This window comes from Littorina saxatilis, linkage group LG9 (genome assembly GCF_037325665.1).
Source record: "Littorina saxatilis isolate snail1 linkage group LG9, US_GU_Lsax_2.0, whole genome shotgun sequence".
NCBI lineage: Eukaryota > Metazoa > Mollusca > Gastropoda > Littorinimorpha > Littorinidae > Littorina > Littorina saxatilis.
In genome coordinates this window covers 36,444,185-36,468,292 of record NC_090253.1, presented here as the reverse complement: position 1 = coordinate 36,468,292, position 24,108 = coordinate 36,444,185, and the positions used below count along the sequence as shown (strand labels likewise).

The window sequence follows — 24,108 nt, the reverse complement described above, 5'->3', positions numbered from 1 at the left end:
CAGCATTGCCGTCGCTACCGTCTTACCTATCACTCTCTGTCCGTACGGACAACGGTAGGAGAAACAGACCATTATCCTAGCAGCCTAGCAAAAAAAGATACAAACTGACGTTTTATATACTGTCTTCGTCAGCATACCTTTGAGAAGCAAGAGCTTGTCCTTTTATGAAGATCTCACAGACCGGTTTCTTTTTATCGGTGGGTTGGTTTCAAGACGATGGCTTTGAAAGTACAGTCCTTCTCGTCATCTCAAGCAATCATGTTCTCCATCACAGGTCTGTCCAGGCTTACCACACTGAACTTGATTTAACAAGTATGAAGATTTGAGGCTACTTTACTCTACCTTCCGCTTGGACACATACTGGAAATCAAAAGCGTGGCTGCATTATGTGCAGAGTGGACCTTTCTTGCTGAATTAATCAGACAGAATGACACAGGTGTCACTCACGAAAGTAACTCAACAAGAAAGTTCCACTCAGCAGCCATACCTAATGTGTTATCCAAGTCGATGGATATTCTTATTTTACCCCCCCCCCCCCCCAAAAAAAAAAAAATACAACAAAAAACTTCGGAAGAATTAAGTAGGTGCACATGGCCGCTAATATGAGAAGGATTGTATCTGTAAAAGCCCTCATCAGCATTTAAAAAAAATATTGGTGGGGTCAGTTTCAGATCGATATCGAGGGCTCTTGACAAAGGTCGCGCGTATGGATGTGTTTCGCAACAGGAGGATCTTTCACTCTCTAATAATGTGCGACACAACTACTAACGCTTCCACTACGATCGAGTGCGCTCGTAGGCGAAGCAGGTTTATGTTACGAACATACACTCAGTATATAACGACACTTTTATGACTTAGAATTTTAATGCCAATTCTTTCATGATCAGAACAATAAATCTTCCAGCAAAGTATGTTGACGGTGTGTGTGTGTGTGTTAGTGTGTGTGTGTGTTAGTGTGTGTGTGTGTGTTGTGCGCGTGCGCGTGTGTGTGTGTGTGTGTGTGTGCGTGCGTGCGTGCGTGCGTGTGTGTGTGTGCGTGTGTGTGTGTGTGTGTGTGCGCGTGCGTGCGTGTATTTGCGTGAGAGAGAGAGAGATAGAGAGAGAGAAAGAGAGAGAGATAGAGAGAGAGGAGGGAGAAAGAGAGACAGACAGACAGAGATACATATAGAGAAAGACAGACAGACAGACAGAAATAAGCAGGCAGGTACAAGGGGAAACCCATCCACACAATTCTGTTACCAGGATCTTCGTCAACAAACTCACTTGCGGCAAAGGACTGTAGGACTGCGCGGTGACCTTGACCCTGGGGTGGTTGACCTTGCTGGGATGAATGCCCTTGGAGCAGTGGTTGCCCATTCTTAGCCAGTCCAACATTCTACCAATATAGAGTAGAACCTTCCAGCTTTGTCTTGTGTGTGATCACTCAACACAGATGCTTCATTTCTCGTCCGCACTTCTGATTATATACTTCTCAGACCACACCCACCAGAGTCAGTCTCGAATTACAACGCCAAAAGGTAAGGCGTCCGCATCAAGTCAATAGTTAACACTGTCTGTTTGGAAGACGAGTCCTCTGTGTCAATCCTTGCCGGTTCCAGTTGACTGTTTCGTCAGACACAGTTTCAACACAGTTGCTTCGTTCGGTTTGTATCACTCCCGCCAGTTTCTGTTATTCGTCGCTGTGAAAAGGTAGGGTTTATAAAAACTAAACCACCTGGTTCTGGTAGTATCGTAAATAAGAAAGTATCACAGGTCGGCTCGCTTACACACATAACCAGATTCGGTCACTACTATTGCACAAATACTTGTTTGAGTAGGCTCACATGATGAACCAAATTCAATCACTAGAATTGCACAAATACTTGTTTCAGTAGTCTCACACGATGAACCAAATTAAATCACTACAATTGCACAAATACTTGTTTCAGGCGGCTCACACGATGAACCAAATTTAATCACTACAATTGCATGCACAACTATCTGTTCAGCAAGGCTAACACTTGGAACCAAATTATTCACGCCCATATCAACGCATATGTTTTCATCCTGAAATGAAAACGCTGATTAAAAGACACCTCCACTGGGATTGTCAAACTTGTTTGGACACCAATTCCCGATGGCGCCGTTAAAAAGACATCGATCGAAGCATCGGAACACCACTTGTTCGGCGTACTTGTTCAGTGGTTACGTCTAACGTGCCGCTCTTGTCAGTGTCATGGTCTGAGTGCAGCTGAGTTTTTATACAGACTTTTCAAACAAAAGAGGGAAGCATACGCCAGGACACACGTCATGCAACTTTAGCAACGCTAAATCTTGGCCAGAAAACAGACGCCTTTAACCGTCAACGTCTTCAAAAAGAACATTATTCTGATAACAAGTGAACAAAATACGCATACTAATTCGTCATCTGGCAAGGGAACGGACACAGGTCGATATCAACGTCTTCAACAAAAACCTATTCTGACCGATTTTGACCACCGATGAAATCAACAGATAACCGTGTTCAGTATTTTGAACAGTAGATCACATCATGTCAAAAGACACTCAAGAGAAAGAATTCTCAACGGTGTGCATGAAAAGAGCGACACTCTTCGCCTGGAAGAAAAAGCGCGGACTTCGTGAACTTCGTCTACTGCTGTGCCCGTCTCCGTGTACGAAATGATTAAATACACGCGTAATAAACATTTCTTACACGTGCACGAAATATTTATTACACGTGTATTTAATCATTTCTTACACGTGTATGAAATATTTATTACACGTGTATTTAATCATTATGCTATTCCATAGCATAAGAAAAAAGATAAATTACACGTGCAATAAGAAATAAATACACGTGTATTAATAATTTATTACACGTGTATTTATGATTTATTACACGTGTAATGGTTATGAGCCAAACGGCTTTCCATACAACACCACCTTGCACAACAGACAACAGACAACAGACAAACACCGATTCCTAATGGACAAAAGCTTTTAGGCGTGTGAAGTACGCAACCGAAGCTACACACATAAACAGAAAACGTCGAAACGGAATGTGATCCCACGTAAATCATCAACAGCGAGATGGCACACAACTGTCGAAAAGAATTGGATCAAACCGCACGACTTTTAATATGACCTAAATATCAAAGGCGTACAGCTCTTTAACAAGACGAAATTTCAATCCGGCCAACTTTTTACATGACCCACATAATTATATTACTATATTTTGTAAGCGCCTAGGGCTATATTTAGATTAGGCGCACAAATGTTCATAATAATAATAATAATAATATGGTATTCAGCATTTTACAGTAAGAAATAGGAAACTGCAAATCCAGTTGTTTTTTCCTTTTACCCTTGCACTAATGATGCAAAGCTTTCCCCAAGAAAGAAAACGGCAAACCGATCATCTTTCTGATTAAGCCACCTTTCGACGAGCACCAGGAAGGAACAATGTCACAGAAACCAATGTTGTCTTTCCTGTTAATAACGTCGTCCATTCCGTATATAATCAACAGGGATTAAAAAAAAAGTAGATATGTAATCATCTTGCCTTCGCAGCCGCTAAGTTTCTTTGCGAAGAGATACAAATCCAACAGGTTTTAAATTTCACAGTTGCGCAAAAATCCAGCATAGTCTTTCACATTGCAATCCAATTTGTCTCCGGCAGAGTTAATGGCTGCTTTAAACAACCGACGCTCATACCAAATAAAGCTATCTCGCTTTTCATTCTCTTGTAACTATTGCCCAACGAAGCACGTTTTCAGAATAAACTTTTTCTCAGAACGCCCGAACAATACACATTCAAATGTAACGATTTTTTCCTTGTTGTGATTTCCGCAACGTGTGACAACAATACAATCCGATCGAAGCTATAGGGAAGTTATAACCCTAAATACACGGCCTTTGACTACTATAACTTCCCCGAAGCGCTATGTAAACTCTAAACTCACCATCACATGATGTATCAGATTTGGCCACAAAGCACTTTTTGCAGCTACAGACAATTACATACTTCCCTAGCGAAACTTACATCATCGCGACAATTGTTATCGCATTCAACCAGCACCACAAACAATGTCATAGCCCACGGTGCCCCCTCAAACAAGTACCGCCAGTGATGTCAATCACACGGAAACAGAGAATTAATCGCTCGGTGTGGCAACAGCGCTGTGATCACATAGCAACACGGTGCTGGATCAGCTTGCCACATAGTCAGCCATCATCGACACCTGCCTCGAGCCACCGCCAACGTCTTTGATGGTGCCAGAGAAGGCAACAGGTGGGATGCTAGCCGAGAGGAGGCGGTCTCTTTGATGCGAGAAATCTCTCGAGCTCGTCTGTCTCTTTTGATTCCAGATATTTGCATCCTAAAACAAAATCGCTGCCATTTTCGAGGAGCGGTGTCGGCGCTGTTGACGCTTCGCGTCGGTTTTTCGTACCCATCTCATTGTTACATCGGATTTTATACCTAGCTTTTCGTTGCCCTGTAGTTTTTTTTTAACCCAGATGTTTTTACACCAGATTGTGTACCTATTGTTGGCTGCCCTGTAAGAAATACGGCGTAACAAAAAAACAACCTCTTATGTCAAAAACATGTGTTTACTTAGTTCTCGATTATGTACACAAAACTTATTTATATGGCATAACAAAACACTTTCTTTACGTTGGATTGTGTATTCAGTTTCCACTGCTTTGAATGTACGAAACTAAGGTAAAAACAAGTCGCGTAAGGCGAAATTACAACATTTAGTCAAGCTGTCGAACTAACAGAATGAAACTGAACTCACTGCATTTTTACAGCAAGAGCGTATACTAGTAGCATTGTCAGTCCACCGCTCGATGCAAAGGCAGTGAAATTGACAAGAAGAGCGGGGTAGTAGTTGCGCTGAGAAGGATAGCACGCTTTTCTTTATCTCTATTCTTTTTAACTTTCTGAGCGTGTTTTTAATCCAAACATATCACATCTATATGTTTTTGGAATCAGGAACCCACAAGGAATAAGATGAAATTGTTTTTAAATCGATTTCGGAAATTTTATTTTAATAATAATTTTTATATTTTTAATTTTCAGAGCTTGTTTTTAATCCGAATATAACATATTTATATGTTTTTGGAATCAGAAAATGATGAAAAATAAGATGAACGTAAATTTGGATCGTTTTAAAAACAAATTAATTTTTTTACAATTTTCAGATTTTTAATGACCAAAGTCATTAATTAATTTTTAAGTCACCAAGCTGAAATGCAATACCGAAGTCCGGCCTTCGTCGAAGATTGCTTGGCCAAAATTTCAATCAATTTGATTGAAAAATGAGGGTGTGACAGTGCCGCCTCAACTTTTACAAAAAGCCGGATATGACGTCATCAAAGGTATTTATCGAAAAAAAGAAAAAAAAGTCCGGGGATATCATTCCCAGGAACTCTCATGTCAAATTTCATAAAGATCGGTCCAGTAGTTTGGTCTGAATCGCTCTACACACACACACACGCACAGACAGACAGACAGACAGACAGACAGACAGACAGACAGACAGACAGACAGACAGACACACACACACACATACACCACGACCCTCGTCTCGATTCCCCCTCTATGTTAAAACATTTAGTCAAAACTTGACTAAATGTAAAAAAACACCCACGCATACACGAAATAAATTATTTAATTAATAAAGCGTAACGTGTCAAAATCACGTGTTTTGTGTTAATTAATCGCAGCAAACAAACGTCGTCGACACAAGCACTAGGTGCCATTATCATTTTCTTCACCAAAGTCTTCGCTTTCTTCCGTCTTTCGTCTCCTACTCCTCTCATGATCACATTGTCCTTTACATGAGACAGCCTCCCCCCCCCCCTCTCCCGTTTAAGACCTTGAACATTCTAAGAAAACCAGGTCTTAAAAAAGTGGGAGTCTTAAAATGGAGGTTAACTTACAGACGTTATGAATAGAAACAAGTCGCGTAAGGCGAAATTACTACATTTAGTCAAGCTGTCGAACTCACGGAATGAAACTGAACGCACTGTATTTTTTTCACCAAGACAGAACAGCTTCGTCAATCCACGCGAGAAGGAAATCGCTCACCTCCCACGTGCAAAACGCAGTGATATGCACACGCCAGAATAGCGCGGTAGCGTATTGTGCTTAGCAGGAAAGCGCGCTTTTCTGTATTCGTGTTAACTTTCTGAGCTTGTTTTGAATACAACCTATCATATCTATATGTTTTTGGAATCAGGAAACCATAAAGAATAAGATGAAGTCATTTTTGGATCGATTTCTTAAATTTTTAATCGTAAGACTAATTAATCTAATTTCGTTAATTGTGATCACATTTTAAGAGTAAACATGACATATGTATATATTTTTTGATTCAGAATGTGATGAAGAATACGATGCAATCAATTTTAAATCTGTTTGCGAAAAATCGATTTTAATGACAACTTTAATGAGCAAACTCATTAATTAATTTGTAAACCTCCAAGCTGAAATGCAATACCAAAGTCGGGGCGTCGTCGAAGATTACTTGACCAAAATGTCAACCAATTTGGTTTAAAAATGAGAGCGTGACAGTGCCGCCTCAACTTTCACGAAAAGCCGGATATGACGTCATCAAAGACATTTATCAAAAAAATGAAAAAAAACGTCTGGGGATATCATACCCAGGAACTCCCATGTAAAATTTCATGAAGATCGGTCTAGTAGTTTTCTCTAAATCGCTCTACACACACACCCACACACACATACAACACACCATCGTCTCGATTCCCCCCTCTACGTTAAAACATTTAGTCAAAACTTGACTAAATGTAAAAATGGAGAAGCAAGGTCTTGAAACGGGAAAGTCTTTAACGGGGGGGGGGGGGGGGTGTCTTAAGAAGGGGGTTCCACTGTATTTTGGTATAGTGTCCACGTACACATCAATACCGCAATCAATTGAGCGCGCTAACTTCAAAAAGGGAAAGGATGGGGAGACGGGAAGGGTACCAACAGCCAAGAGAAGAGACCAGAAAGAAACAGATCACATGTGGTTTGTCATTTCCTGTCTTCTTCCCTACACCTGGTGCTGTACACGCCTTTGATTGAAGGCACGCTCCTTCCCATGTAAACCGTTCCCCTCACCGTCTCAGACCTGGCCAGGCTTTCACACGGGAAAAGACCGTGCCTCCACTTGGTCATATACCAAAACTCAACGCTCTAACTGCTTGCTGTGGAAAGTGGCGTTTACTATGTACTAAATGTATTCATTAAAAAAAAACTCACTCTGCCCCGAAACCACCCAGGCCGTGGATCTCTGATTCCACTGTCAGCTGAGTAGCTTATTTCAGTCTTTCTTTATTTCTTTATTTGGTGTTTAACGTCGTTTTTTCAACCACGAAGGTTATATCGCGACGGGGAAAGGGGGGGGAGATGGGATAGAGCCACTTGTCAATTGTTTCTTGTTCACAAAAGCACCAATGAAAAATTTGCTCCAGGGGCTTGCAACGTAGTACAATGTATTACCTTACTGGGAGAATGCAAGTTTCCAGTACAAAGGACTTAACATTTCTTACATACTGCTTTACCAAAATCTTTACAAAAATTGACCATATTCTATACAAGAAACATTTAACAAGGGTAAAAGGAGAAACAGAATCCGTTAGTCGCCTCTTACGACATGCTGGGGAGCATCGGGTAAATTCTTCCCCCTAACCCGCGGGGGGTGTTATTTCAGTCAAAACAATTGAGTTTTGAAAGATGAAAATATTACCATTTGGAAGACAGCACAATGCAGCTAATAACACAATGTAACACATACCTAAGATCTATGGAAACATACAGCTTTTAGCTGTTATTTCTTTTCTTAAATTACTGTCACATATCCTTTAAAAGACTGTCCGGAAAACTAATGACTAAACTAAATTCTTCGAAAAAGTTCCGATATTTTTCTTTTTTCTTTTTTCTAATTTATAACTTTTACTAGACAATACACACTAGACAATACACACACAAGTGTCTGCAAACTGTGCATCTCTCTCTCTATATATATCTCTCTCTCTCTATCTCTCTATCTATTACCCTCGTTAAAGAAAAAGAATTGTCATTCTCTCTCTCTCTCTCTCTCTCTCTCTCTCTCTCTCTCTCTCTCTCTCTCTCTCTCTCTCTCTCTCTCTCTGATTGTGTAGCGTAATGGAAGGCCTGTCGCAAGCTAAATAAATATATACAACTAACGTCTAAATTATACATGTGTCAGTTACCATACGATTTCAAAAAAGACAAATATCGTTTCATACATCTCCTGACAATAGAGTTCAGAGTCTTTCATGTCAGTAGTTGTTGCTTTTGTTGTTGTTGTATAATTTTTCTCCCTCCGTACTCACTGCCACATCAAAATAGTCGGAAACGCAGGATGTGTGTGTTTCTAAGATGTATTTTTTGCAAATCTCACTTGCCCCTATTGTATCAGAGCAACATTAATTATAATTATGCTTGCTAATGTCGGTTCCCTCAAAGAGTACTGATCTACCGTTTCTTAAAATGTCACCTTAACCTTATAAATAGGAGGACCCATATCATGATCGTGTGTTGCTTTGTGAGGCCGGCCTCATAACTACAAAGGGAAATCTCTGTCTCTCTCTCTCTGTCTGTGTCTCTGTCTGTGTCTCTCTCTCTGTCTTTGTCTCTGTCTGTCTCTCCCTCTCTCTTGCGTACGTGTGTGTGAATGTGTGTGTGCGCGTGCGTGTGTGTGTGTGTGTGTGTGTGTGTGTGTGTGTGTGTGTGTGTGTGTGTGCGTGCGTGTTTGTGTGTTATTATTTTGAATTTTGATAAATTTTTGTGGTTTATCTTTATTTTTTTGTTTTTGTTTCTTGTTGTTTTGTTGGTTTCTTTGTCGATATGGCTTGTTAAGCAAAAGACAGTAAATCATCAAAGCGTCTCTCTCTCTCTCTCTCTCTCTCTCTCTCTCTCTCTCTCTCTCTCTCTCTCTCTTCTCTCTCTCTTCTCTCTCTCCTCTCTCTCTCTCTCTATTTTAAATGATAAATTGTCAGCCTCCCCAAAGAAATGTTAATGTGACTGAAAATGAAGGCAAGGGATACTGGCAAAAGGTCTTGGGACCGATGGCGACAGCCTCGCCGAATCCGTAGGCCCGTTGAAGCCATCAGAGACCTATCATTTTGTCGTCGTGAGGAACACATAGTGGGAGGGTTCCCCGGTGTCTCATGAGGTACTGAGGGTGAAGAGAACAATCTCCTCGTGCCTGTTTGCATTCGGAGGGGAAAAAAGACTAACGAAATATTGCAGGAAGGAAGACCCATCGATACTACAGTGTTTGAAAGTGAAACAAAACAGTGAAACAAAATCAAGTATATATGACTATGATTTATCTTTATCGGCAAATTTTCCGAAACGGTAATCAAAGTTTGGACAATTTTCCGAAGTTTCAGTCAGTCCTTGGTATCACGTTTTTCCCTTCGTAAAAAAGTTCGGCAATTACGGCAACGTTTTCGGCGATTTATCAGCACTTTCGGCGATTTTCCGACTGCGGATGTCAAATAAATTACCTGAGAGAAGATAGACTTCATTGTGCTGTGGTGGAAAGTAAGACACAATACGATTCTGTTTTTTGCAGCCGCAGGAAACAGACCACACTACAAGATACCATATGTTGCACAACTTGAAAACAGGCGAGATACGTTCTACATACGGCAACAATCTGAAGTGAAAAATGCAGTGAAAACTCTTCTCCACCTTTTGCCCTCGACAGAATTACTACCTGATAAACCGTGTCGTCTTCCCCTTTCCAACTTAGGGATGCTAAGCGGGCGTGTATTTCTTTTAGATATCTCAGGTCCATCAACGTTAAAGCTTGCTTCATGAATCCCCTGAAACATTTTCGATCTACTACTCCAGCCTACAGCTGCTAGAGGGAAAAACAATGATTCATGAGGATGTGTAATTTTAAGATTATAGATATTCCATGTCCATCCGACCACAACGTTAGCGTTGGCTTCTTCCAAAGCATTTCCTCATTTCCACCGTTGCTAGTGGAGAAACAAAAGACAATTATTTATAATGTTGTGCGTTTTTAAGAATACGTTTTTCAGAATATCTCATGTCCATCTGACCACAACGTTAGCGTTCGCATTTCTTTGACAACTCAGTCTCACCGTTGCCAGTGGAGAAACAAAAGAGACTAATTCATTATCAATTCACTGCCATTCTATCTTGGAGTGACGTAACTAGCCGGGGGGGGGGGGGGGGGCAGCATGGTGCTGCGAGCATCTGGTCATCAGGTGACAGGGAGGAGTATCGATCCTCGTATCGGTCCCCCGGGGACAGGCCCAGTGACAAGTCCTTATCTCTCTACACGTCGCCCCCTATCCCCCCGCCTCCTGAGAGGGCGTTAGCCTTGAACAGGCAAAGACCATGTCCTTTCTGTTCTCTTGCTGATGTCTGCCACCTTCTTTGAAGGGCTTGGGAGATAGCTGGCTTTGAAACCAGCTTGTCGCCATCGGTGTGGATTCGAACCCGGGTCCGGATATGTTTTTCAAAGTCAACTTAATGCAGACACTCCTACGTGTCTGCTTGCTCACCCACGCGTGCACGCATGCGCACCTTGATAAAGTTACCATGTTTACAGTGTAAGTCCCGACTTGGAAAACGTTCAGATTTTTAAAACAGAATCAATATTAAAACTTTTTACCGCCGAACTGTGTGGCAGCTTGCTCTTTCTAGGGAGAAAATAACGTGCGTTTCCCCGAGGGAACTTTACAGAATTACACAACATTACCTGACCTGACCTTTTCCGTTGAAAGTAATGACCAACGCATACGGACCATCACACCACAAAAATTGGCACAAGAATAATTTCATGTGCGATCTCTTCCAAACAATAAATTGTCCAACTCAATAGGACAATTCCAAAGAGCCTAACAGTAAGACTCTTAACACTCCTCAGACCCCTTAGACGCCGGGATAGCAGCAGTCTACCGACACTCACACCTAAACTCCGGCCTTGTCAAAACAATAAAGTGTTACAAAAAAACAGAAACAACACCAAGTTGTCAACGCTGCCGTTGCGAGTAAAACATCCAGAAACAAAATGTGAAGACACTTGAGGTTCGCAGCAGTCTACCAACATTCCAGTTCAAAACAATAAACACAACACGGCAATCCCTCTGGCGCAAAATAGTTTACCGATATTGACTCCAACATTCCACCTCAAAACAAGAAACTGTCAAACACATCTGGTCAATCCCCAGCTTTTCAACACTACCACTAATCCACAGGCAAAGTTTGAAGACCCTCGATCCACGCTCACGGCAGTTTACCGAGACAACAAACTGTCAATCACAACAGGATAATCCAATATAGGTGGTTAATACTACCACTAAGACTACAACCACCCAGGGACATAGTGTGAAGAAAGCACGATGCAGGCTCCTAGCGGTCTACCACAAACACTGACTCTACACTGGACAAGAGAAGCTCCCTGTCACCCCGACGCCATCGCATGCTGGTGCCAGTAACCATCACTTGCACGTGTAGCACAACTCACAATTAGGACAATGGAAAGCAATCGATGTTCATAACACCAGGCTATGGGCAACCTCAAGCCACCGGTCACTCGTGGCGACCGACACAGAGCATGCAGAGACCAATCAATCGGCCAGAAAGGGATTTACCGTTTTGCACTTAAAGGTCGAGTCACCGTGCGCGTCTGTCAATGTGCGGTTGCTTTCATTCTGATACTCATCGGTCCATGCCGTATCGCCGGCATCTCTCTCTGACAGGGTGTATAATTACTGCGCGGAATCTATCAAAACAAGAATACAGAGTTATCTCCCATATGTGTTTCGCCAATGTTTCTGAGAGACGAACTGAGACGAAAGTGCTTGCAGATTGGCCGACTTCGACAGTGATCTCCGTTCTGTTCTTCACAGTTATGATATAAAGACATCGTTCTAAGGTTAAAACAAGTCGAAATGTCGAGACTGCTGTGGGAAGGAGACCGTGATATTGTTGCATCACTCCCAACTGGTTACGGAAAAAAGTGTCGTCTGCTTCGTAGCCAAAGTTGATTACCACGTGACACTTTTGCCATATTTAGAGTTGTTTGCACAGTAAATACACCCGCGAAAGATAGCTCGCTTGAAACTGTCTAACATATCAATTCCTTTGTAATTTAAAATTTACACAACACCATGAAAAATCATTATCGACGATCGCGAATCTGCTTATATCAAAAACACATTACGAAAAGCTCTAAATATGTAAAAAAAAAATTTAAAAAATCGATTTCTTACCCACAGAAAGAAAAGCAAGGCATCCTGTCAGGGATAAATGAGACCCGAAGGGAAGTAACTCATTTTACCTGAGTTCAGGATGCGGTTGCTTTGTGTTTCCTGACAGAAAACCGCATTAAAGATGTCACAAATGAAAACATAAAAAAAACCTTCAAACCACAAGCATAGAAAGCAAACAAAAGCCTACTTTATACCTCCTTCTACATGCGACCATCCTAGCATGGCCGATAAAGCTTGTATACTGGGAAACACACTAAGGATCACCAGTCTAAGTCTCTTCTCTTCTTTCGTTGAAACTCTCACTGTAGATATCTCCCTCCTACTGACAAGACGATAAAAGTAAATTCAAATGTTGCCATGAGATAACACGTCAAGTGAAGCTCCATGCGCAGCAAACAATGCAATATGAATGTTTTGCTTTGTCCTGAATTAAACGTTCCAAACATTTAACCTTTCTTGTTTTTGTTTTTTATTAATGCACAATCACCTTAAAAGTGAGGTAGATGACAAACATGACCAACAAAGCGAAATCTAAAACTGAATTCCCACATGTGTCCCCCGTTTTAAATCTCAGATTGTCCCAAAAAACGACAAACAATGATCATAGCGGATGAAAAGGACAATGGCATGCTACACTGGCGCACACAGAAAGAAGCCGTATGCCTGCTTCTGCAATCAGGAACGTCCCGTCTCCTGTAGCGCAGGCCCACGGCTCATGATTAGCAACAGAGTTATCTGCACAGGACGCCCCAAGTTGTTTCCCTTCGCAGATTGGCGGATGGTTCTTGTTTTTTGTTACTTTCTTCCCAACCAAACTTCAGTAAACTATTTTCTTTTCATCTATACTTTTGTATTATTCAAAAACCAAAAATTGCTTTAACTGTCCGCATTTTTAGTGCCACACAGTAACAGTATAAGATATGAAATTGTCTTGAATACGTTTAATCTCATTAATCGTTTCAGCGAGTAGTTGAAGAACAGTAGTACATGCACAACATAGCTTGAACAAAGTTGGAACAAATCTTCAAGAAATGATACACTTAAAACATCCTCAGCTCCAGATCCAACCAGCTTCTTAAAGACACCAGTTAAGCTGTATGAGGAACAGGTTTCTCTCTCCCCCTCCTTTTGGCAGATGCAAGAGTTCTGCAAATCCGGTGCATTAAGGGAAAGAGTTAATGGCTTCCTATACTGTTGGACCAAGCTGTCTCGCGCTTCCTCCCACTCCTGCAATGTCCAGCTCTCTCTCTCTCTCACCGACAATCCATAGAGTCTTTGCTGACCACCTCTTTGCCTCTCGTCTTGCACTTGTGCAGACCTTCCCACTAAGCCATCGAGAAATCCAGATGTCTCGCTGACCGGAAGCCCTGACCTTTAGAGGTCTCAGTCAGCCAAGACTTGTCTAACGCAGTGCCGGTGGACTCGGCTAGCTCGTGTCCTGTGTCTCCCATGAGACTGCTGTCAAGAGCAGATCGTCACATTCAGAACAAGATGAGACTCTAAACCTCACTTTCCCGAGAAAGTGTCAAGTGCCAATTGAATAACACTTATTCAGAGAGAAAAGAACCAGAACAGTCGTTGCTGCTAAAAGTTGGTAAAGTCTTTATAAGTTGTTCTCTTTTGCATTGCTAAAGGCTGTTGACACAGAAGGGTTAAAAAATACCCCTCTGTCATCTCGCCACACTAAACTGTTCGACAGACATCAAGGCAACCTCTCTCGAAGAGATCTCCTAAAGGAAGCAACCCACAAAAACCGTGTACAAAAATACCTCCGTGCGAGTTTTCAAACAGACGTCTACAGTTTTCCCTCGTCACAAGCATTCAATTATCCCTGCTGTTACAACGGGCACAAAATGGCTAACACAGCTTGACTTAGAGCGCGTGACGTCACATCCTGCCCCCGGACCGCCAGCCACAGCAATTATCAAACGTATCCACTGCTTTACTGGGTGACCTAACACACAAAGGGTAGGAGTCCATTACTGGCCTGAAAAATATCAGTGGCTGCCCATTTCACGGATATCATTGCTATCATACGCTATTAAGCGCAGCAATGCAAACGATGTATAAACCAGGCCGAAGGTACATAAGCCTTGTCGCTTGACGTTGGTATTCGGCGAAACACTGAAACTTATTTCATACTGCCGCCGTCATTTTGGCAGAATTGCTGCAACTTTTCATGGTGGGAAGGGCCAAGGACTACCCTAAACTTTTGAAAATTGACGAATCTTGTATGACCATTTCGCCAAAGAAATCAAATTCGTACAGCATCCCTGCATTCCGTATCACATAATAGTATGTATAGGTATTTAGCCAGAATAAGCACAAAATCATAATTCTACATTATTTTCACCGCAAGAATAATTAATGGATCTGTCCATTTCCCTCTTGACCGGCAGCTCACTTGACCGACATTTAGTCAGAACGGTTGACCATTTGAAATGTTAATGAATCTCTGACCACTGACCGAAGCCAGAGCTAAACCCTGCATTATTTGGTACACTTATTATCCGTGGGGAATTCTCTCTTATTGGCATTCTATTGGCCTTGACAAATTACCCGAGGCAAGAGGCAGTCCGATGAAACCTTTTTTCTTCAACGATAGACTGGCCATGTGCTGTTGATAACTATCTGAGTACTACATGTACGATCGAACAAACTAAATGACCATCTCAAAATAACCACGGTTGGACCATAATAAAGTAACACAATGAACAATGTCCACAGTCTGCATCAGTGGAATACCCATATAACAATTTAGGTTCATGAAAACAAATATGTCGTGAATGACGTCTGCGATGACTACTGCAACACACGCTGACAAAAAACCCCATCTGAAACAAAATCTCAGTTGTCAACTCAGCACACGGAAAGTGAAATGGGAAAAAGTCTCGCGCGCTGAAACTGACTGACTAGCTGGTGCTTTAAGTCCTCTGAGGCATCAAAACCTTTCAGGGACATTCATCTGGTAATATGCTAAAATAGCGCTGAAACCTCTCCCACAGCTGACTAAATAATGGCCCACAGCGACAAACACTTGCGGCTACATCAGCTGATAAAAACGGCAAAGAAATGATCACAACAGGCAGGCCTCACACAGTAAAAATGTCTGTCAAAAGCCAGATGAGAGATAAAGACAGCGCATCTCTGGTAACACACACGCTGCACTGTCAACACTTTACAGGCACGTCACTGAGTTGAAAAACTGCCAGTGGAAGAAAGCGAGAAACTGTCATGGCGATCTTCGGTGGCGCATGGCCCTGGCACACGCCATAACCAATCTCTCGGTCACTTCACAAAAATGTCAAAACTGTGTATGGAAATTTCCCACGGAAAATACATTTACAAAAATACCAAAACTCTATACAGCTTGACAAAACTGTCCGTGGATGAAAGCGATAGCCTATTGTAGATCACTGACGATACACACTGCCACACCTCTAGCAGCCACTTCACAAAGTTAACACAACTGTCGATGGGAATTCCAAAGGACTAAACAAGTACCAGAAACCAAACAAGGTGGAAGAAAGCAAGAGCCTATTGCCACCCTCTTGTGGCACACACTCACTTTGACAACTCTTGCAGCAATATCACCAAATTGACGAGATTGTTGGTGGAAATGTCTCAAGGACAATCTAAAGTATACCAAAATCACGACAGCCACATCACTGACAGAGTTAAAGAAACTCCCAGTGGAAGAAAGCACTCCACTGTCATGTCAATCTCTGGTGGCACACACTGTCACAACTCTAAAGCTTCTTCACAAAGGTGACAAAATGTCCGTGGAAGAATGCGAGAAACGATAGTCCCAACAGGACAGTTGTCACGCAAGTGTGCAACTTTGTGAGGCAGCGGCAGGTGATTGCCTGACACCAACCATTAGCGGCAGCAATTGTCGCTGCCACAGTAGCTGACAGATATGTCCTCTGAGTGATGGAGGCATCGCTTGTATTGTATCACCAGAAATGACGCATTTATCTGTGTAAAAGACAGTGATGCGTCTCTCTGTGTAAAAGACAGTGACGCTTCTTCTCCTTGTGTAAAGGCAATGTTTATCCCTGTGTAAAGACAATGATGCGTCTCCCTGTATAAAAGACAATGTTTCTCCCTGCAAAAATGACAATGATTCATCTCCTTGTGTAAAAGACAATGACGCTTTTACTCCCTGTGTACGAGTAAAAGACAATGATTCATCGTCCTAAGTAAAAGGCAATGACGCTTCTCCCTGTATATAATAAGAAGTAGAGGTTACATGCCGAGTCTCAGTGATTATTAAAAATAATGGTCGAAGTTGGCGGATCATGAAAAATGCGAGCTTCAGCGAGCTTTTTCATGACCGCGAACTGAGACCATTATTTTTAATAATCACTGAGACGAGGTGTGTAACCTCTTTATTCCTCCTTTCTTCAGTTATTCAAAGAAAACAGGAGTTTTTGTGCGAAAGTTTGATCGAATCCGAATCACTCAACCAGTCAACCTGCGCAGGCGATGGATTAATGCGCGGTTGTATAGTTCCGTGCAAATCATTCCATTCTGTTAACACTTCTTGTCAGTTTCCCTGTTTTAGACTAAAATCAAGTACACAGATATGCTGTTATTCTGCTGTGGCGGTAAAGGAAGATATTGTGTGTTCTGTTTATGTTTTAGTATCGGATAGGATAATGTTCTTTCGTCAAATGGGACTAGCAGACGAACTTTTGCACCCGTGTTCCAACGTTAATTACTGTATGAAGTTCAGTTTTCTGGGGAAAATAGTGTATGAAACCGCTTTATGTTGTTTAAATTGATGAGATGTGTGCATTTGGTTACGTGTGATCTGTTTATAAAATGAAATATTGTTGAAAACTGACCGTCGGATTGCAGTCAGTGTTGTCGAAGAAACTGCGTTAAAAGAAGGGGAACTACTCTTGTCGGCTAGAGTATGAGTTACTTGCCTTGGGAATTTGCTTGTGATGAACGGTTTGTGCACGGCAGATCTAGATTCAGAAAACAACCTAACTCATGGATTTTATATGGAGATTCATGTGTTCAGGCCTGTAGTTGTTAATTTAAATGCGGTATGTTTGTATTGTTTGCTCCAGAGATGTATATTTCGTACGTATAGAGCGTTCGGAACTTTTCAGTCGCAAAAGTAGTACCAAAACAGAACAGCTTCTCAACCCATTGCACTATCGAGGATTCAGGCTGTTGCTGGCTCGTTATTTGTTTGGTTGCTGGGTCATTATCGAAAAATAACTAGCTCTACAAGTTTACAGAGGTAAAGAAGCAGAGGGGGGAATAAAATAGCGTATCTCTGTCTAAAAGACAATAGCACATCGCTCGAAAGGCTGTTTCTTACTGCCCGTCGTCGACCTTCACACACATTACCTTTTAAAATGTGCAGCTCAAACGGAAAACCACTGATTTGTTTTATCATTATGATTTTTTTTAAAATAATAATGCATACTATTTTTAAACTGATTAAAAACTGGATTGATCTCATGCTGAAAACCACTGAGGTATGGGTTACTTTTCTACAAATAATTAAAAACTGGCTGAAAGTGAAACCGTGCTGGTAAATTAAGCTGACTCAAACCAATTTCTTCAGGAAAAATCCCTAAACCAGCAGAAAGACTTTAAAAAAAAAAGAGAGAAGATAATTCGATCGACAGAGCGACGTCTTCGCGCGCCAATTAGTAGACAGATTTAACGCCTATAATCCCCTCAACACCCCCTTTGCCTGACGCATCTCACGACTGCTCAACTATAAGTCTGGTTAACCGGTTAGCCCTGCCACAGGCCGTCTCTATTCCGTCGCACTTCTTCCAATACTGAAACGGACTCCAGTTTAATGCAGCGATCCCTGCAGCGAAAGCTGGGAAATTAAAATTAATCAAGAATAAGGAGCCACCCCCCTCCTCTCCTCTCTCTCTCTCTCTCTCTCTTCTCACCAACTTCCCCGCCTTTTCTCTATTCCTCAATTATTACACGCCTTTTTGTCCATTTCCCCCAATCCTTCAAATCAGTTATGAGCTTTTTCACGCTTCGGCGATGTCACCCAAGGTTTTTCCACAGAGAGACTTTTTTTTCTCATTTCAAATGCTTCAGGCAGGAGGTGGTATTATAAAAAACGCTCGCGCTGGACCCGAGTACTCTTCAGACATTCACACACACACACACACACACACACACACACACACACACACACACACACACACACACACACACACACACACACACACACTCTCTCTCTCCCTCACTCCCTCCCTCTCTCTCTTTCTTTCTTACACACACACACACACACACACACACACACACGAGTACAGACTCATGCACGCACACACACACACACACACACACACACACACACACACACAAACACACAGCAAACAAACACCCACACACACACACACACACACACACACACACACACACACACACACAGTAACACTAACACATGTGCACAAAATGAACACACACACACACACACACACACCGCGCGAGAGAAAAAGACTACAGGGAGGCATTGACGTCAAAGACTTTCGACCGTGACGTAATTACGTCACTATTCTTGGTTTACGGTACCATTCGGCGGCTTTGCTACGAGTATGCCATAGTCTTGGTTGGCCGAGACCTTGCACCGTTCTATCAGACTGCCTGGCTGGCTGTTGCACCGCGAATTCCTCCCACCGCCAAGTCGTTTTTTTTGGGTTTATTTCGCATTTAGGTCCCAGGTAACATTATGAAGTTTTAATACGATCAATCGGACCTATTATCAAGTTAGTGTATCAACTTTTGAACGAGCTGCGCCCAGTAGTTTCCCAGCAATAAGCTGTTAAGTCGAGACACACACACACACACACACACACACACACACACACACACACACACACACACACACACACACATTTAAAGTCTGCTGAGCCCTAGTACTAGCGTACTCGGGGATTTTAATATACTTTCTTATGTGATAACCAATGTGCTATATTTTCTCAGGACAAAGAACAAATGTTTATTTTGAATGTGTTATGTATGTTATTATTACGGACACAAACGCTCAGCAATGTAATTTCTCTTTTAGAGATTAATAAAGTTATTGTATTGTATTGTATTGTATTGTAAAGCTCTTATAACCAAGTACATATGGGACGCCTCCTGGCTCTCACGCTGACGTCATGGAGACACAGGTTGACGTCAGAGTCAAAAGATGAAAATCGATTCTGAACGGATTTAGCTGGACTACTCCAAGGGTGCATGGGTTTTAAAACTCGAAGAAATATCAGTTGAATATGGACACTGTCTTCTTACCGCATCAACTTCATGTCCCTAATCGGTCAAAGTTACTTTCGATGACGTCAAGCTAGATTATTGGATCAGTAAACACTGCCTACTACCTGCCTGCCTGTACCTGGCGGAATTTCTTATTTCTCATTCTAGCGTGTGAAAATTGGACATAAAATGGCGTTAAGTTGACCGTTTTGAACCTACTTCCTGGCAAAACAACATGACAGTGACGAACCAGAGACCCAAAGCAGAAACACACACTTGGCCACTCATTATCATGCTTCAGACGCATTATCCGATAACCAAGCAACGCAATCCGTGTCCCATTTGAGGTTGGTTGGTTTGTTGATTTTTGTTATGTCCCTTCAGCCTGTTGTGCAATTCGGGACCGATTCAACTTTGTTTTCCTTCTCGTTCAATTGAGGTACAACAAAGCCTACATATATAGACTTTTAAAGAAAACACCCCTCCACCTCCACCTCCGACCCCCCCCCCCCCTTCTACACACACACACACTCCACATAGGCCTACGACCTTTTTCCTTTTTTACCTACCTACCTGCCCTCTTTTGACAGCCATTTGATGTTGAAACCAATTTTGTGACACGATAGCTATTTCTATCCTTTCCCTTTTGGCTCTCCCGAAACTGAGAGCAAAGGGAGAGGGCAGCTATTTACATCACACTCCCACTTTAATGTGCCTCCCTTGATAGTGAGCGCTACTGACGTCAGGAAGTCAGGATGACGTCACTGCGAGAGGAACGAAATCGATAATTCAGAGCTTTTACCACCTTCACGCTCGGCGATGGAACTGCTCTGGATTCTAGAAGCAGAGTACTGGAGCTTTCTTCGCGGTTTGATGTAAAATGTACAAGTGCACTGTGCCTCATGCATTTATGTATTTATATATACATTTATTCATACATGTATTTATTTTAATATGACCACAGCTGTCTTCTGAATCAAGAAAATACTCCTTCTACAGAATTTCCCACAGCTTTGTTTTTTAAATTTAATATCGAGGGAAGGTTTTCTTTGCAGAAAATGACACAAAAAGAAAATCAAATACTAACAAGAAAGTACTTGAAGATTAAATTTGTATTATGTTTTGCAAACTTCTTTCTATATTTTCGACACACATTCAAACATTTGAAAGAAAACACTGATGGTTTCAAAGCAAGCAAAATCTTCCATTCCTATCTTTAATCATAGCACGTTCAAACGTTTGAAAGAAAGCACTGTTTGTTTTAAAGCCAAACAAATATGAAATTCCATTTAAAGCGCTAGATTTTTCTTCATGCTTCGCAGAGCAAAGCGTTTCTCTCCCCCGAAAGCTGCTTGAATGGCGGGGTAAAAACAGTCATACATGTAAAAACCCACTCGTGAAAAAACATGAGTGAACGTAGGAGTTTCAGCTTATGAACGAAGAAAAAGAAGAAGCGGTTCTCGATCTAAACATTTTTTTCCTTCTTCTTCAAAGTTACAGCGCTTAAAGGCTTTTAAGGCATTAAAAGCTTTCAACACAAATAGTAATATTAATCTGAGGAAGTACGGCCAAACGCCAAAACATCTGAACGGATACATCAACTTTTAGTTGATGTTGCTTGGAAACCATTTCTCCAGGCTTTGCTGCGCAATAAGCCTTGTAGATACAACAAGAAAACGAAGAGAGAGAAAAAAGCAAATTGCCCACACACGTCGAAAAGGTAACGTCTGCACGACACACTCCAGAAAGAAAAAAACCGTCAATGATGAGTTTTCCTCAAAATGTAGCCGTGGCACGAATTGTTGCCAATTTGCTGCAACATTTCATAGGTCAATTATTCGTCCACACGACAAAACTTGTCAGCTTAAGAGGAAGGTTCCCTGACATTTTATCCGAGCACGTGAGAACGGAATGTCAAGCAAATCTATCTTTCCAACGATGCCTCGCTTCTCCGGGCAATTCGTTTTTACTCTTTAACATTATGAAGTCCATATGCCTGCTCTAACGTAGTACATCTGTCAAGTTAATGAAGTCATGTTATCTGTAGTACTGAATGCCGTCGTGCCTCAACACATAGCCCAAACCTAATCAGTAAGTCATATCGTAATTAACTCCAAAATTACCTGAGTATTGCTGTCACGTTCCAATATTACGAATTCAAAAATCGCTGAAGTTCTGCTTTTACCAATGAAAGAAAATCAGTTTCAAAACCACACTTCAACGACAAATGTTATGCACACCAGTACACAAACATGCATAATAACCTGCCATCGAGTCTGCTACTCTTCCAAGCTCAATCACAAACTAAACAAGATAAGATGCCTTCAATTCCAGTGGCTCCAGCACGGTACAAAAAAATCAGTTCCAAACATTGCTTCATATACGAACACATTATATGCAACCGGTGTCCGACATAAGCTCGAACGACAAAAGCTCGAACGACAAAATCTCGAACGACAAATGCTCGAATGGACAAATGCTCGACGCGACAAAAGCTCGACGCGACATATGCTCGAACGACAAATGCTCGAATGGACAAATGCTCGACGCGACAAAAGCTCGACGCGACATATGCTCGAACGACAGAAGCTCGACCGGACAAATGCTCGACGCGACAAAAGCTCGACGCGACATATGCTCGAACGACAGAAGCTCGACCGGACTGTAGAATGATGCTGTCAAAACTACTTTGATAACGTCATATCTGAAACTGTCACGGTGATGTTGTTCTAGTTTCGAGCGACAAATTGACTGAATTCAAGTTTGTTTGATATCACATTGTTGTTGTTGTTGTTGTTGTTGTTGTTGTTGTTGTTGTTGTTGTTGTTGTTGTTGTTGTTGTTGTTGTAAGCACGCCGCTGCTGGATTTCGAGCGACAAATTGACTAAATTTGTTTGATATCACGTTGTTGGTTTAAACAAGTTTAACTTTATTTCTGAATTGATACTCACAGCAAGCAAACAAACAGTCGTCCATCTGCCCGTTCCGCTTACCTGAACCTTTCCTGATAAACAGTCAATCCCGGGCCAAATCAAATTAATAACATTGACAAATCTAAACCCCGACACGATCTCCCCCCTTCTTTTTTCTCTTCGTTCTTTTTTTCTTCTATCCTCCTCTCTCTCTCTCTCTCTCTCTCTCTCTCTCTCTCTCTCTCTCTCTCTCTCTCTCTCTCTCTCTCTCTCTCTCTCTCTCTCTCTTGCAGACAGATTTTAAAATAACACAAAATAAACAGACAGGCAAAATAACACCGAGAAGGACACGCACAGACACGTTCGATCTTTCGTCGCGTCGAGCTTATGTCCATTCGAGCTTTTATCGCATCGAGCTTTTGTCGCGTCGAGCATTTGTCCATTCGAGCGAGCATTTGTCGTTCGAGATTTTGTCGTTCGAGCTTTTGTCGTTCGAGCTTATGTCATGTACCCATATGCAACAGTACACATTCAGGTTCTACAGATCCACGCTCACGCACTGAAGTTCCTCTTCTCAGCTCAAACAAGCACTGAACAAAATGTCTGTTTACGAGTTCAGTGGTTCTACACGAAAATCGACACTAAGTGAGCACAGACGAAAGCAATTGTGATACAGCTGCCTCCACCCAGACAACTATCAAACTTTCAACATGTGCCTCCTCCACCCGTGTCTCTCAAAGGGAGAGGTAACTGACAGCGCTTTTCCCGTCATGGCGTCGGACGACGAGAGCACGCGCACAGGGAAATAGAGCCTGACATTGTCACCACTTTCGGTGTGGTCTGCTGCTTGTCATGGGCCAAAGTCCGCGGTTCGAGCCTGGGTCCAGGCATTTGTTTGTTTGTTTGTTTGATTGTTTCCTTGTTTGTCAATCATATTTCCCCCTAATTAATGGGACTGTGTGTCTATTCGGTCCGGGAAAAAAGAGTTTTGTTTGTGCACTATCTGCGAAAGAAAGAATCATGGAAAAAAACTTAACTTGAGCTGCGGGCGAAGTTGTATTATTCATTTGAAGGTTACACTGAAACAAGTTGGTAAACAGAGATTTTACGAACATTGTAATGAATCAACACACATTCTAATATAAAAAGATATAGGATCGACAAATACACAAAGATCAAATTTGGCAAACAACTGTGTTGAACTAACTGTGCTGTGAGGCCACACCAAAAGTAGGGATTATAATGTCAGGCTCCATTTCCCTGCGCGCACGCTCGTTGCGCGTCCGACGTCATGACACAAAAAGCGCTGTAAGTTACTGTACCTGTCCTGTCTCTCTCAACGCTCACACGTCCACCCGGTCACGCAATGCACATGTACTTGTACTTTCTTCCCGCCTACGTCTTATCCTCTTTTTTTCGCCTGTTCTAGAATTTGACATGGAGACCTTTTTTTCTGTCAGCGCGACGAGAATTTAAGCTGTTGTTTTTAGGACTCTGACTTGTGCAATAACGAAACTAATCCTGTTGGTTGAACGTCCTTGAAAAGGAAAATAGGGGAAAATAAAAATCAGGTAATTCGATTAACTGAATGTATTTTATTTTTGCAAGGCCTGTCTGGAACTGATAACCTATCTACTGACAAGATGATAATGAAAAGCACAAAGAAAAGAAGAAGAAA

General features: G+C 41.9%; 1 protein-coding gene across 1 annotated transcript in view; it reads right to left on the bottom strand.

The window, feature by feature from the left end:
- Positions 1–24,108, bottom strand: part of LOC138975937 (RIMS-binding protein 2-like) — a 208,044-nt gene that overhangs the window by 55,178 nt on the left and 128,758 nt on the right. The window lies entirely within an intron of this gene.